This window comes from Psammomys obesus, unplaced genomic scaffold, assembly GCF_907164565.1.
Source record: "Psammomys obesus unplaced genomic scaffold, mPsaObe1.curated_primary_1811, whole genome shotgun sequence".
Classification (NCBI taxonomy): Eukaryota; Metazoa; Chordata; class Mammalia; order Rodentia; family Muridae; genus Psammomys; species Psammomys obesus.
In genome coordinates, this window is record NW_026596046.1 from 9,810,133 (window position 1) to 9,823,934 (window position 13,802).

The window sequence follows — 13,802 nt, forward strand, 5'->3', positions numbered from 1 at the left end:
TAACACTTGCTACAGATAAGTTTCCAAACATTGATAACCTGTGATGCGAGAATTTCATGTCATATATGTGGGTCCATCTCACACTTCTGAATGTGCTTTTTGATCCTGGGGGATTCTTCCTCCTCACAATTTTTTGTTTGTTGGTTTGTTTGTTTATGTCGACTGCATTAGGTGTTTTCATTCATTAACAACACAGTTCCCTTTAACTAAATAGGGTCTGTGTAACCCATAGATACAGGCTAATAATTATTCTCCAGACCTCTTATTACTAAAGCAAACAGTGCAGTGAACCTGGCCTTAGCTTGCCTCCATGAAAATACTTGAACAACAATTAAAATCACCCCATTTCCCACATGGTGTCCGTGAGCTCTCGTCACATCATTATTTTCTTGCTAAATTCTCTTAGGGGTGGGTCTGGCTTCCATGGGCTTTGAATGATCTTGATTTATAAATCAAACCTGAGTTAGAAGGATGGACTGCCACCTCCTCTGGGCTCTGCTTCGTGTCACAGGGGTACAGTTCATCAGACAAACACCTCATAAGCATCAGTTCTGGCGGGCTTCCAGGGAAAACCATGTCATGCCATTGAATAACACTTAGGACCCAACCTCTCATTCCTCTCCTGTATAACTAAATAAATTGGGAAAAGGTCTTGCCCTGTCTCAAGATAACAAGAAGTTTAAAGGACGTACTAGTGTTTCATGCTGCAGACAGAGAATATTTGGGGAGTGAAGCAAAACAAGATGGTGGCTTTCCTACAGTTCAAAGGCGGGCTCTGATAACAAATGAATTCTGGCAATCTTTTGTCCCCTGATGTGCGCAAATCATCCTGCTGACAATCTGAGGGACATTGGGGCTGAGAGATAAAAGAAAAAGAATGCATATGTTTCTAATGCTGTTTTACACAGAAGATTCTCATCCTCTATAGTGAGGACCAGCAAGCATTTTCTACAAATGCCCAGAGTCCCTTCCTATGCCTCTGCTATGTTCTGCTGTTGTAGTGTGAGAGCTACTGCTGAGAGCCATGGGAGAAGTAAGCATTGGGTGTTCATCAATAAAACTTTATTGCAAAGACTGCAATTTAAATTTTGATAATCTTTATATACTTTACAATCATGTCACAAAATATTCTTAAGTTTGTTTTTCATCTCCTTACAAATGTGAAATATGTTTTTAACTCACTACTGATAGGAAACCTTCAAGAGTTGAAGTTGACACTTGGGTCCCCAGAAATTTGAGTCCTAGTTAAAGAAACATATCACCAGCATGGTTCTGCTGACTCCCTCTCACCTAGGGTGTGGTGGGGATGGTGGGGTTGGGGGGGGGTATTTGCAGACTTCTGCTGTCATCTACTATAAGTGGAATATTCTTCACAACCTTCACCTTTCTATTTCCTCTTCCTTTCTTTTTGCAGGCAGAATATTTCAGAAGGTCACATTGCACTTTGTAAGTTCCTTGGCTTTAAAGGAGAATTTTAATTGTGTGTGAGTCATACATTAGGGAGGGTGTGTATAGCCATATCAAATTAAACTTACAAGCCATGTCAAAAAAGAGAAATGCTTTTTCAGTTAAAACTCATAATATTTAAAAAATTAATTAAATTATTATTTATTAAGGTAATAAATAATTTTAAAGTTATTTTGTGAACTTTTTGGTAACAAAGGAAAATGTTCACTTTCTAATGTAAGTTTAAATAGAGTTCAAAACTCCATGTGTATGTGTGTGTATTCTTATCTATCAGAAAGGTGTAAATTAAAGTGCTAACAGTGTTTACAGAGATGGTGAGATTCAACTGTTTTCCTTTCTATACCTTTCAAATGGTTTACTAGCTGTTCATTTTTTTTTTTTTATAATTAGGAGAAACCCAACGAATGTTTCAGGAATAGCCTTTGTTTCCGATTTTTAAACTGTTCCTAAGAAGAGACTTCAACTTCTCCAGTAAGCCTGAGAAGGGATCATAGAATTATCTGGATTCACTGACCCCTGAGAAGACTTGTAAGAGCATTAATGATAACCTCATTGGTGAGCTCAGAAAAATAATTACCTGAAAGTTGCACAAACTTAGAACTTTTGTGACATGCAAATAAAGAAAAGGAAAAAAAAGGAACATGAGAGAATACAAGTAAAATCTCATAAAAGAGACAGCAGTAAATATATGTGTCGAGAAATAATGGATGTTACTAAAGTCTCTAAAATTTTTGGCAGGTCAATAGAACTGAGTAAGAAAGAATTCAACAAACCTCTCTCCCCTGCTATTCAAACAGGAACAAAGCACATATTGTTTCCTGACATTCTAAATTCTTATTTATACTTATGACCAAATGTTTCTTAAATGATGACCTTTCTCTTCATTTAAAATAATAAACAAATAATAAATATAATAGTAATAATTGGCTAAAGCCAAACAATTAAATTTTAATCGTTGGGGACATTGTAACCACACATAATTTTCTGAGTATTCTTTAATTTTTTTTTTTAAGACAGGGTTTCTCTTTGTAGCTTTGGCTGCCCTGGACTCTGTAGACCAAGCTGGCCTGGAATTCACAAAGATCTGCCTGACTCAGCCTTCTAGAGTGCTGAGTGTATACCATCATACACAGCCCATCTTTGATGTTTTTTTATTTCAACTTTTTTTTTTAAATGCAGACCTTAACCCACAGACCAATTCATGATCCCTATATGCATGCTTATTCCCAACAGACTTGGTACAGCATGTGGGAGAGATGCATACAACAATTTATTTTTTCCTAGGTTAACAAGATCTCGGCAAGCACTCTGAGAAGAATGCTGTACCAGAGACACATCACTGCCTAGTCTGGAAAAATTAAAAATCAAAATACTCTTACTGATGTGTGTCACTGCTTCGAAACTGAGTGAGTAAATGATCACTAAAAACAAAACAAAACTGGGGCTTCTCAGAAGTAAATAAAAGTAGCTGGGCACTTGCTGTTCGTTAGCCTGAGAGCATGGGGTTTGATAGTTAAACCCGGAGCACCAATAGCTTCAATACCAGAAGAAATATACCTGAGAGGGAACTAAGTGAATGTACCTTTCCGTTACTTCTCATTTTTTTTCTGCTTCTATCCCACAGAAAGCTGGCTCCAGGGTAATCTTCTTGAGTGATGAACCTGAAGAGAAAGGACGGTACAGCATGGGACCATCGCCTTCACTTCTCTTTATCAAACACACTTGCCAATTGATGTTCTTGGCATCTTTCCACAGTCTCCCAAGAGGCAGGGCTATTCTGAGCCTTTTTGAGCCCTCTTGTCTTTTGAAATGGTGACAGTCTATCTTGACAACTTAAGTCAAGTCACTGGGTACCACCCACAGGCTACTGATACAGCCTTTCAGCAAGTTGTAAGGGAACCAACAAAGAATAGGCTTGTAGGCTTCAGTTTTCATTCAACACTGCAGCTATTACGTTTATTGTCGTACTCAGAAGTCATCTTGACAACATTCAGCCTCCCCTCCCCCCACCAAGCTTATACAGTAAATGATGCACATAGTTGATGCTATGGGCCAAGCTAAAAATAAATGATAGGGATGGTGGATGCTACAGTCCAAGCTAAAAGTAAATGAGAGACATGATGGAAACTAAAGGGCAGTGACACATCCTGATGGATGTACTGGTCCTCTGACCCACAGTGTCCTCTCTAAGGGCTTCAGTTACTCATTGTCAACTGCATTCTCAGAATATTAAATGGAAAATTCCAGAGGAAGTGAGAAAGAACACATCGAGATAACTTTTACTAGGTTGCTCAATCCTCATTCAGAAAGGCAAATGGGATATTTCTTTTTATTTTTGAGATTATAAGTACATTATCTCCCTCTCTCCTTTCCTCCCTCAAAAGACTCTCATATACCCCTTCTTGCTGTCTTTCAAATTCATGACCATTAATTATTGTGGCATGCATACATGTGTGTGTATCTGTGTGCGTGTTTCTATTCCTAAGGATAACCTCCTCAGTCTGTATAGTGATATTTGCATGTATGTTTTCAGAGCTGCCTATTGTACCAGATAACTAATTGGGGTGCTCTTCCCTGGCGAAGACTATTTCTCCCACATTCAGCATTCCTTAGTTTCCTGCGGTGCTTTGTATAGTGTTGGAGTAAATTGTGTAAAGGTGTATCTCTGTATATTTGGTTGCTGATTGCTAAACAGGCAGAGTGCTAAGTGCTAGCCTAGTAGCCAGATCTTGGTTTTGTTATTTGATGTCCCATCACCGGTCTCATATTTTGCAAACATTCTTTCTTCATCACTTGCCTTTGAATGTAATAAAGAGTTGACAGCCAATAGCTGGTTGGAAACTGGAGGGTGGAACTTTCAGGAGAAAGAGGATCTCAGGGAGAAAAGAGCAAAGGCAGAGGATCTTCCAGCAGAACACAGATGAACAGATACATTTACAGGAGCAGAGAGGTAGAGCTAGACAGGCAGTGGGACGTAATGGCAGGTTTAAGCTACTGCTTTAAGCACAGTAGGAATAAGCTAGAGACCTGGTTGGAAACCTGCCCAGCTAAGATGCCTAAGCTTTAAAATATCGAAAAGCCTCCGTGCCATTATCTATATCCCTGGCAGGTCCGAAAGTCCTATTATAGTGTAGTGTCGAGGCCTCTTGGTCGTTCTCCTGCCCACTTTGGAGTATCTATTGTCATCCTTGTTCAGCAAATTTTTACACAGTCATGATGCTAACACGTTATGGTTGTGGCTTGTGACATTACCAGGAAACACAGTCTCAAAGCAAATTTTCTCATCCTCAGGCTCTTGCAATCTTTCCACCCCTCACATATAAGATGTAAATAGAAACTAAAATCTTGGACCATCCTAGGAACTAAAGACCTGGTGGGACTCTAGTGGAGTTGACCAATATTTTACCTGAGCCTTTATTCCCATGACCACCACTTTAGAAGACAGAGGTGGAGAACAAAAGGGAGGAAGAGGATATATTAAGAGAAAGGGACAGAGGAGGTAAAACAGATTGCATGGGACACTGTCTATCTTCCCTTCCCATTCTTGGGGGACAGATACTTGTCCAAGAGAGAGCAGTGTCTTGATTTTAGAGATGATGGTCTCTGGTGGTCAACAAGAATGCTATGGAGGGACCGATGTTAGACTTTGTCAAAGCAGTATCTTAAATTATGCTCATGAAGTCCTTCTACGGTTTCTGCCAGTACATTTCATTGGGAAGCACAACCCAGTGAAGGTAACTGCCTACATTTCCACCTGAGCCCGTCTTCACTGCAGCCCAGTGGCTGAGCATGAGAGTCCTAGGTTTACTCAAACTCAGTGTCCATGTTGGAACAAGGAGGTCGCAGTGAACACTGGGCATAGCAGAACTAAGGAATGTGACATCAGGCAGTCACACTTAAAGAAACCCTTCCTTTCTCCTGTCCTTTCCCTAATGGGCAAAAGATTTTTCACTTTTCTTCAGAAGAACAAGTTTCATTCGTTCCAAAAGGCTTTGTTGACGGGCACTGTGAGATCAAGGCATCATTGCGGTCTTATGGTAACTAACTCCTACCTAGTGGAAAACAGGTAATGTGGCAAAGAATTAATATGTCCGGGGATAATAGTTGGTGCACAAGTGTGCACCCCTAGATAATTAAAGGGCAAACTCTCTTTGAAGAACAAAAAGCAAAGCAAGAAGCCTTGACATGAGTCTTACCTGAGGGCTGCGTGCTGGGCAGGCAGAGAAAGGAAAGTGTCTGTCACCAGTAAGGGTAATTCTTGTTCCTGTGGTAGTGAGAAGATTGTTAGCGGTTGGTGTGAAAGTCCCCCACAGAAGACAGATGTTATTTTAAAATGCCACTTCCTCAGCAGAGCCCTTTCTGGGTCCTTTATACAGGAAACCCTTGCTGCCTTAGCACTGTGATTGCACCACATCTGTGGGCTTCTTTGACATTTACTACTTCCTGCTTTACATTAGTGGTGCTATATTTGTGTGCATATTTTACTTTGATTACACCACTGGCAGGATGATGGTCCATGGCAGTGGGGTAGTCTTTACAGTTCCATAAATTTAAAAGTACATGCTTGTACGTATGTGTGTATATGCAGCATATAGACATATGGAGACATATGGATAAAATCCAGTGTATTTCACATTTACTTTCTTCGTAACAGTGTGTTGCCTAATCCTTTCGCTAGTAGACTTATGCTGAGGAAAGGCTATGTCTTTGGGTTCAAAAGGTCATCACACACTAAACATTAGTAGCTGTGAGTCACCTCCCTCCTCATCCATTGACAGTCACTGGAGTGGTTTTTTGATATTGCTATTAAAGAAATGGATTTCTCTAACACTACTGATTCTTCTAAGACAGAAAAATGTGAATATCTTGTTTGTAAGGTCAATTCAACATATATTTTCCTGAGAAGAATCTGGGACCAGATAAAGAAGTAGAAAGCATTATGATCAACCACTATAAAGAGTGTCTGTGATCTTGGATGGGGAGTTGGTCAGTTCAAGGTTGGGGACACTTAGAGTTCCTTCGGTGAACTAACAAAATCTACTGTCAAAAGCCTCCTGCAGGGCATGCATCTATAATGTCTGTATTCTTACGGGGAGATGGAAGACATATTTAAAAACAAAAAACAAAACAAAACAAACAAAAAAACCATGCTTCTGGGCCAGCTTGCCTAGAACATTCAGTGTGGTAAAAACAAGAGAGATACTGCCTCCACAAAGTGGAAGCTGAGAGCTGACTCCTGAAAAAGTAAACCTCTCCTCTCTTAAGTTGCATCTACAAGGTATTTGGTCCTAGTTGTTTAAAATTAGTTATTGCATTCTCCAAATGAAATCTGACAATTGGAAGGGAAGATTAGACCTAACAGTGACTCTGGCTAGGCAGAATGCCCCTGTGGAGGAAGGCATTTTCTTCCCTCTCATTTCAGTAGCTATCACCATAGTAACTTTTTCTTGTAACTAGTGGTTGCATGATAAATACTCTCTAGAAACTTAATTAAACCTTCTGGGTGCTCGTAAGAATTAAGCACACAACGCATTATGCAGCTGCTTTGGTCAGATTGGCAGGTGGATGTGTAGCTGGTTTACAGAGTGCCAAGGCTAACCTTCATTATCAACTTGATAGGATCTTCTGGGGAAAACAACAACAACAACAAAACCTCTCCAGACTTGTTTGTGTGTGGCTACCTAGATGAGCATCTCAAGGCTAGGAAGAATCACCCTGAATGAAGCCATCACCATCCCATAGTCTTGGGTCTCAGACTGGATAAGAAGGTGAAGGCAAGCTGGAATCCTGACTGTGCAGTGTGAACAGCTGTCTCACTCTCTTGCCACTGTGACTCCACTGCTGTGATGGACTGGACCCTTGAACTGTTGGTTAGCTCTTCCTTACTGGATTTGCTCTTCAAATTTTTTTTAACTGCTGTAAATAAAACACTATGTCCAAAAACAACTTGGGGAGGAAAAGGTTTTATTTAGCTCACACATCCCAATCACAGTCCACCATGAAGAAAATCAGAGGAGGAATTCAAGGCAGGAACCTGGGTGTAGGAAGTGAAGCAGAGGACATGGAAGAGTGCTGCTCCGTGGATTATTCTTCATCACTTACCTTGTTTTCTTTCTTGGGAAACCTAGGACCATCTTCTGTGTGGGGGTGTCGTTACCACCCACCATGGGCTGGGTCCTCTCACATCAGTCGTTAATAAAGATCATGTCTTGTAGATATGCCTAAAGGCCAATTTGATAGAGGGAATTTTTTCAGTTGAGATTCTTTCTTCCCAGGTTTGTGTCAAGTTGTCAATACTTAGCACAGTTGCTTTCATTAAGTATTTCATTGCAGTCTTGAGACAAGTAGCTAGTACACTGAGAAGCTTAGTTTAGGTATAACACGAAACACTTTCCTTTTTGTTGTAGTTTGCAATTCTATTAATCATTCCAAGCCTGTCATCCCATGTGTTATGTCAACATTTATCTCTTCTGTTCTTTAAAATTAACTTGACAAGATCCTCTAGCTTCACAGTCCTTATATGTGAAAACTTATTGCTTTACTTTGAATGAGTCTGCCAAAATTTATTTGTAAGAGACTAAATTCTAGGTATAGTGCAGTACAGAGATGAGACTTTCAAGGGTTGTTTAATTTATGAGTGCTTTGTCCTCAGAAATGACCATTGGTGTTACTACAGGAGTAAGTTAGTTATCACAGGAGTGGGCAAGTTATCACAAGAATAGGCTGGTAATCAAAGGAGTGGTTTCTGATAAGAGGAATTTCTCTCTCTCTCTCTCTCTCTCTCTCTCTCTCTCTGTCTGTCTCCTGTCCCCCCTCTGGCATTTTGTGTTGGCTTGCTTTAGAGCAAAGACTCTTGCTACATATGGATCCCTGGATCTTATGCTCCTAAACACTGAGTAGAATTTGTTTATTCATTCGTTTGTTTGTTTATTTATACATACAAGCTATCCAGTGTGTGGCATTTCCTAATAGCAAATAAAGCTGATGTTATGCTAGATTATCATATTTTAAAACTAAAGTTTTGTATTGATTTTTCATTTTTCTTCTCTTCAACTGCCACGAGAACAGACAAGATCCCATGTGTTTGGATTATAAAAGAGAACCAAAAAAGAATTCCTTTATACTCTTATTATCTTCCCCTCTTTGTTCAAGCACTTCTGGCCTTTCTGGGTGTCCTAGTTTGTTTTTTTTTTTTTTTGTTGTTGTGACAAACACTGATCAAAACTAACCTGGGGAGGAAAATGTTTTGCTTCATCTTATACTTTTAGGTGATAGTCCATCACTGTGGCTAGAGGTGTGTATTAGTTTTCTCTCTGTTGCTATGATAAAAAACAAAAACAAAAACACTATGCCGTAAAGAAACTTTGTGAGTTCTGTTTCTCTCCTTGTGGAGTTCCTGTCCTCTCCAGATCTTACTATTTCCCACTTCTTTCATAAGATTCCATGTACTCTGCCCAACAGTTGACCATAAGTCTCAGCGTCTGCTTTGATAGTCTGCAGGGCAGAGCCTTTCAGAGGCGCTCTGTGGCAGGTTCCTAGCTTGTTTTCTGTTTTCTTCTTCTTCTGATGTCCTTACTCTTTGCCTTTTAGTCAGGGTCCTCTCTTTTGATTAGTTTCTTTAGATGTACAGATTTTAGTAGGTTTATCCTATATTACAAGTCTATATGAGTGAGTATATACAGTGTGTGTCTTTCTGCTTTTGGGACAGCTCACTCAGAAAATTTAAACTGATAGACTAAAATCAGAAGGAATGAGAGGAGGACCTCCCCTATCAGTGGACTTGGGGAGGGGTATGTGTGAAGAAAGGAGAGGGAGGGTGGGATCGGGAGGGGAGGAGAGAGGAGCTCATGGGGGTATACAAAGTGAATAAAGTGTAATTAATAAAAAACAAAAACAAACAAACAAAAATTAAACGTTGTGAGGAAATTGTTTATTTGGCGTATCCCTCTGAATCACGGTCTACTGAGAAGGAAGCCAAGGCAGAAAACCAAAGCAAGAACTAGGAGTCAGGAACTGAAGAAGAGACCATAGAGGAATATTGCTTACTGGCTGCATCCCTTAGCTTTCTCTGTTACCTTTATACAACCTAGGTCCATATGAATCAGCAGTCAGTAAAATGCCGCACAGCCATGCTCATTGGCCTTTCAAATGCAGTTAATTACTCATGTGAGATTCCCTCTTCCCAGGTATGCCTAAGTTTGTGTCAGGTTGACAAAACTATGTCAGACATTACTTGATTCTGACCAGGAAGAATTTGAAGTCTCTTTCACTTCACTATCTTTGATTGGTTTTCTAGTGATGGGGAAAAGCGTAGACAAGAGAAAAAAAAAGGGGGGGGGGAGAAAGACTTATCTGAACTACTAGGGCTCTTGTCTGGCAGAGTCTCTGGCTTCAACAATTCTATTTCACAGATATTTAATAGGATATAGGTCAGTGGTAAGCCACTTGCCCAACAAGTGCCTAGGTTACATACCTTGTATCACTATTCATTTTGCTCTTATTTTTCATAAGATGATATAATTTTCCCCCAAATAGTATTTTGGAAGATCCTATCCGCTCCTCTAATGTCTCAAAGTTCTTACCTCTTCTCTTTCCTTTCTGATTTACCTGGCACTCTCTTGACCTCTCTTTAAATTCCACACCCCGTCACAGAAGAGGTAGGAGTCTCTATATCATCTGCACTCTCTGAAGGAAAAAGGGACTGTTGGGAGGTAGTGGTTCCATCGTCTTTTCAGAATGAGGATACATCCCAGACCAGCTTCACGCTCATGAGTTACTGCAGTCAACTTCCTACTACACATTCCATTCTCTAGGACTCCACGGGACTGCTCTTGGGCTGAATTCTAATAGACACTCAAATTCAAATAGGCATGTGCAGGTCACTAAAAAAAAAAAAAATCTGTGTTCCTTCTCTGTCATGATAGCCTTAGACTATGCTACATTTTGCAGATCCAGCAGCCAATTAAGTGAAGAATAAGTTGGGTCTCCTTTCTTAGTATTGCCCTTAGTAGCTAAAATTTTTCTCTTCAAAGTCCCTATTCTGCCCACCAGTTAACCTAGAGGTGTGTGTGTGTGTGGGGGGGGGGGGGGTGACTGCCTTCTCTTACATCTGCATTCTTTAGAACCAAGAGCTTCTCTTTGCTATGCCCTTTTGTAGATAAAGAAGGAATGAAAGCAGAGGCCACTGGAAGCAGGTTTTCATTTATATCATCTGAAGAAGATACGGGGTCCCACATCTTGATGGTTCATCGGTGTCTTGAGACTATGAAGAACCTAAAATTTGTGTCTTCAATCATAAGTCTTCACTGTCTATTTAAGAGAAATAGGACTCACAGTGTACATACATGACTACACAAATGTTTGGTTTGTGAGAGTGACATGAAGTCTTGGATCTCTTCTACTCTTCCTTTGTTCAACATACGTCACATATGGAAAGCCAATGAATTTAGAATCTTCCAGATCAAAATGCCCTGTTAACAGAGACTTCTCTTTCTGTTTGAGCTGAGATTTTTCCAGATGTAGTCATGCTTTTGACCACAGTATCCACTTATGTTCTTTGGTTCTTCCTTATTTCTTGTATTTGGGGTTATCAAGGCAAGGATAGGAGCAACTATGTTTCAGCAGAGAGAGGTCTGTTTGCAAGAGTGGACTGGACACATACCATCTCCCCAACTCCTGTCGACTGCATCTTCTTCTTCAGGAACCAATACCTTTCTTCCTCATTCCTCTTAAGTGTCCTTTGGGATTGTCCACAATATGTCTTAGGCAGCACAACTCTGTGTTTTGTGCCTTACTGGAAATAGACTCAGTGCTGACGGGATCTGACCTATTGGTGGGTGGAGGGGAATGACGGGTCAATGCAGAGTTTGACCCTTTGTTCTGGAGACTTACTTCATAGCTGAGCAGTCAAATTTTGATTTAAACTTCCTTTTTTCTAAGCCTTAGATCTGTCCCTTACCTTGGAGCATGTCCCCTTTGCTGATCTCATACATTTTTATTTTATTTGATACTTGATGTTATGCTTGGATTATAGGCCTTCCATTCAGTAAAGGTTCTGTAACAAATTGTTCTTTTGTAAGATTGCCAAATAACTCAGACTAAAAACATACTGGGGGAAAAAAGTCCAGATAAAAAAATGAAATGAAGGCAAAATTAGAGGCCTGCTAATAAAATCAAAATTTTCTTGACAGTTTTAGTCAATGCAAAAATAATTGTGGGAATATAAAAGGATTTTTATGGTCAATTATTTCTGTCTTAGTAAGTATCTATAATCCTAACCCCCTCAGAATAGGAAATAATCTTTACAGAGAGAAGTGGGACTTCCCACAGAACCATAAAGAATGTAAAATATTATCACATGCATGCATAAAATATATTAATATTGAAATGTGCTGGCTGTAAGGTCGAATGGGTAGAGACCTCTTTTTTTTTCCCCCTACTCAAAAAAAAAAAAAAATCTCCTAGCTGACTTTATTGGACTGCTGACATGCAATTGATCTGTATTATTCTTAGCTGGCTATAGTCTATGTCTCTAAATGCCTCCGATAATAGGTATTACAGTATTAGGTAAAAGCTTCCATGTAGTCTCCAGCAATATCAAAACGGTGGAACGTGTAGAGTAAAGGAGATTAAGATGACACCAGAGAGCTTTGAATGAGGTGTCATTTTGCATTTAGAGAGACAACGAGGAAAGTTAAGACAGAAGAGAAAAATGCCCCTTTCACACCAGCTGCCCTTAAAGGTTTACAAATGATCTGTTAACAGAAATGAGTTTCTCTTGGGCTTCAGACACCATTTATTACGCTGAGAGAGAGACAAAAAGGAGAATGGAAAAATTGGCAAATTATGCTTATTTGAAAGTAAAACGCTTCCCATCAGCAGCATGATGAAAATATACCCAAGGTGTCAGCCAGATGTTGACATGTTAATATTTTTCATGAGGTCCTTCACTAGGGAATGAGGACCAAGAACTTTTTGGGTGTTCTTTAGGATATGGATTGAAATGCATTGTTAGGCACCATGCCTAGCCCGGGAAATCACCAATCTGATTTGATGATGGAGAGGAAGAGGAAGTGTGTCCTAAATAGGGGGCTTGAACCTCGATTCCCTGGCTGCCTCCCAGCCGTCTTCAGCTACGAATGGGCTCATCTGATCTCTTCCAGTCAATTTCATCCTGGAAAGTAGCCAGTGGGCCTAGTTCATGACCCAGTGATGTCATTATAATTCATTCTCCCTCACCACAAAGACTTTGGAACTTTCCAATTTACAATGGGCCTTTTTAATAAAAAAGGGTGTCATGTACAGAATTTTAAAGGGTTTCTAATGATTTATCTTTTCTTTCTTTCTGTTAGAGTCTCAGAAAGGCTTATCATATTTGTAAGAAGACTGGGCTATCGAAACCATTTAAAGAATTTATATCTTTGTTAGAGAGCATGGTATATTTTATCGGTCAAAAGAGGGTAGCTTAAGGGTAAGGGAACATCAACTCCAAACAAAAAAATTGTATTCATAAATAAGGGAAGGGAATATGAAGTGCGACAGGACGTATTCAGTGTATCATCCTGAACACTTACCTAGGAATTCTGAGTTGGAAAATGGCAAGCTTAGCAATGCCTTCTGTGTTTTGAATCTGGTAATTTACTAGATGGGAGAGGAACCATAGGCTGATTGAGTCATACATGAGTCTTTTTCAGAGTACGATCTCTGTCGTCTGTGTGTTCTGTGCTTTCATCACCTCTTGTGGACTGCAAGTAAATCCTCAGTGTTGAAGACCATGTACCACTCTAGTTCAACGTTGGACCTAAGGACCGGGCCCTGACCTCACCCCCCTGAATTGGGTTAGACCTCCATACTAAAATGAACTTAGCTGAGATGATTTTGCTGATCCGGGGCATAGATCTTGGAGGCTCTGGGTAGTCCACGCTGAGTGGATGATCAATGCATTTGTGGCCAGCACTGTAATTTAACTTGCTCTGTCTGACAGGAGATGTGGAATAGCTAAAGAGAGGCTTTACTTGTAATCTTCTTATCACCTTGTCCTGGAGTGTCTGTGAAGAGTGGGGCCTTCGTGCACGCATCCGAGTTGAGGGTTAGTGCTAAGAGAGAGAAGTTGCCCTTTTATGTGTCTGGCTATGTGACCTGATAAAGCCTTCTCTGGACATCTTGTGAGCTCTGGCCTCTCAGAACCAGAGTCTGTCTTTCTTGAAAATAAGCCAAATCTCTCTCTCCTAGAAGCTCATTAACAGAAATAACTTGCTGTAATTATAACACACTGGGAAAAGAGCCTATTCTCTCTCTCTCTCTCTCTCTCTCTCTCTCTCTCTCTCTCTCTCTCT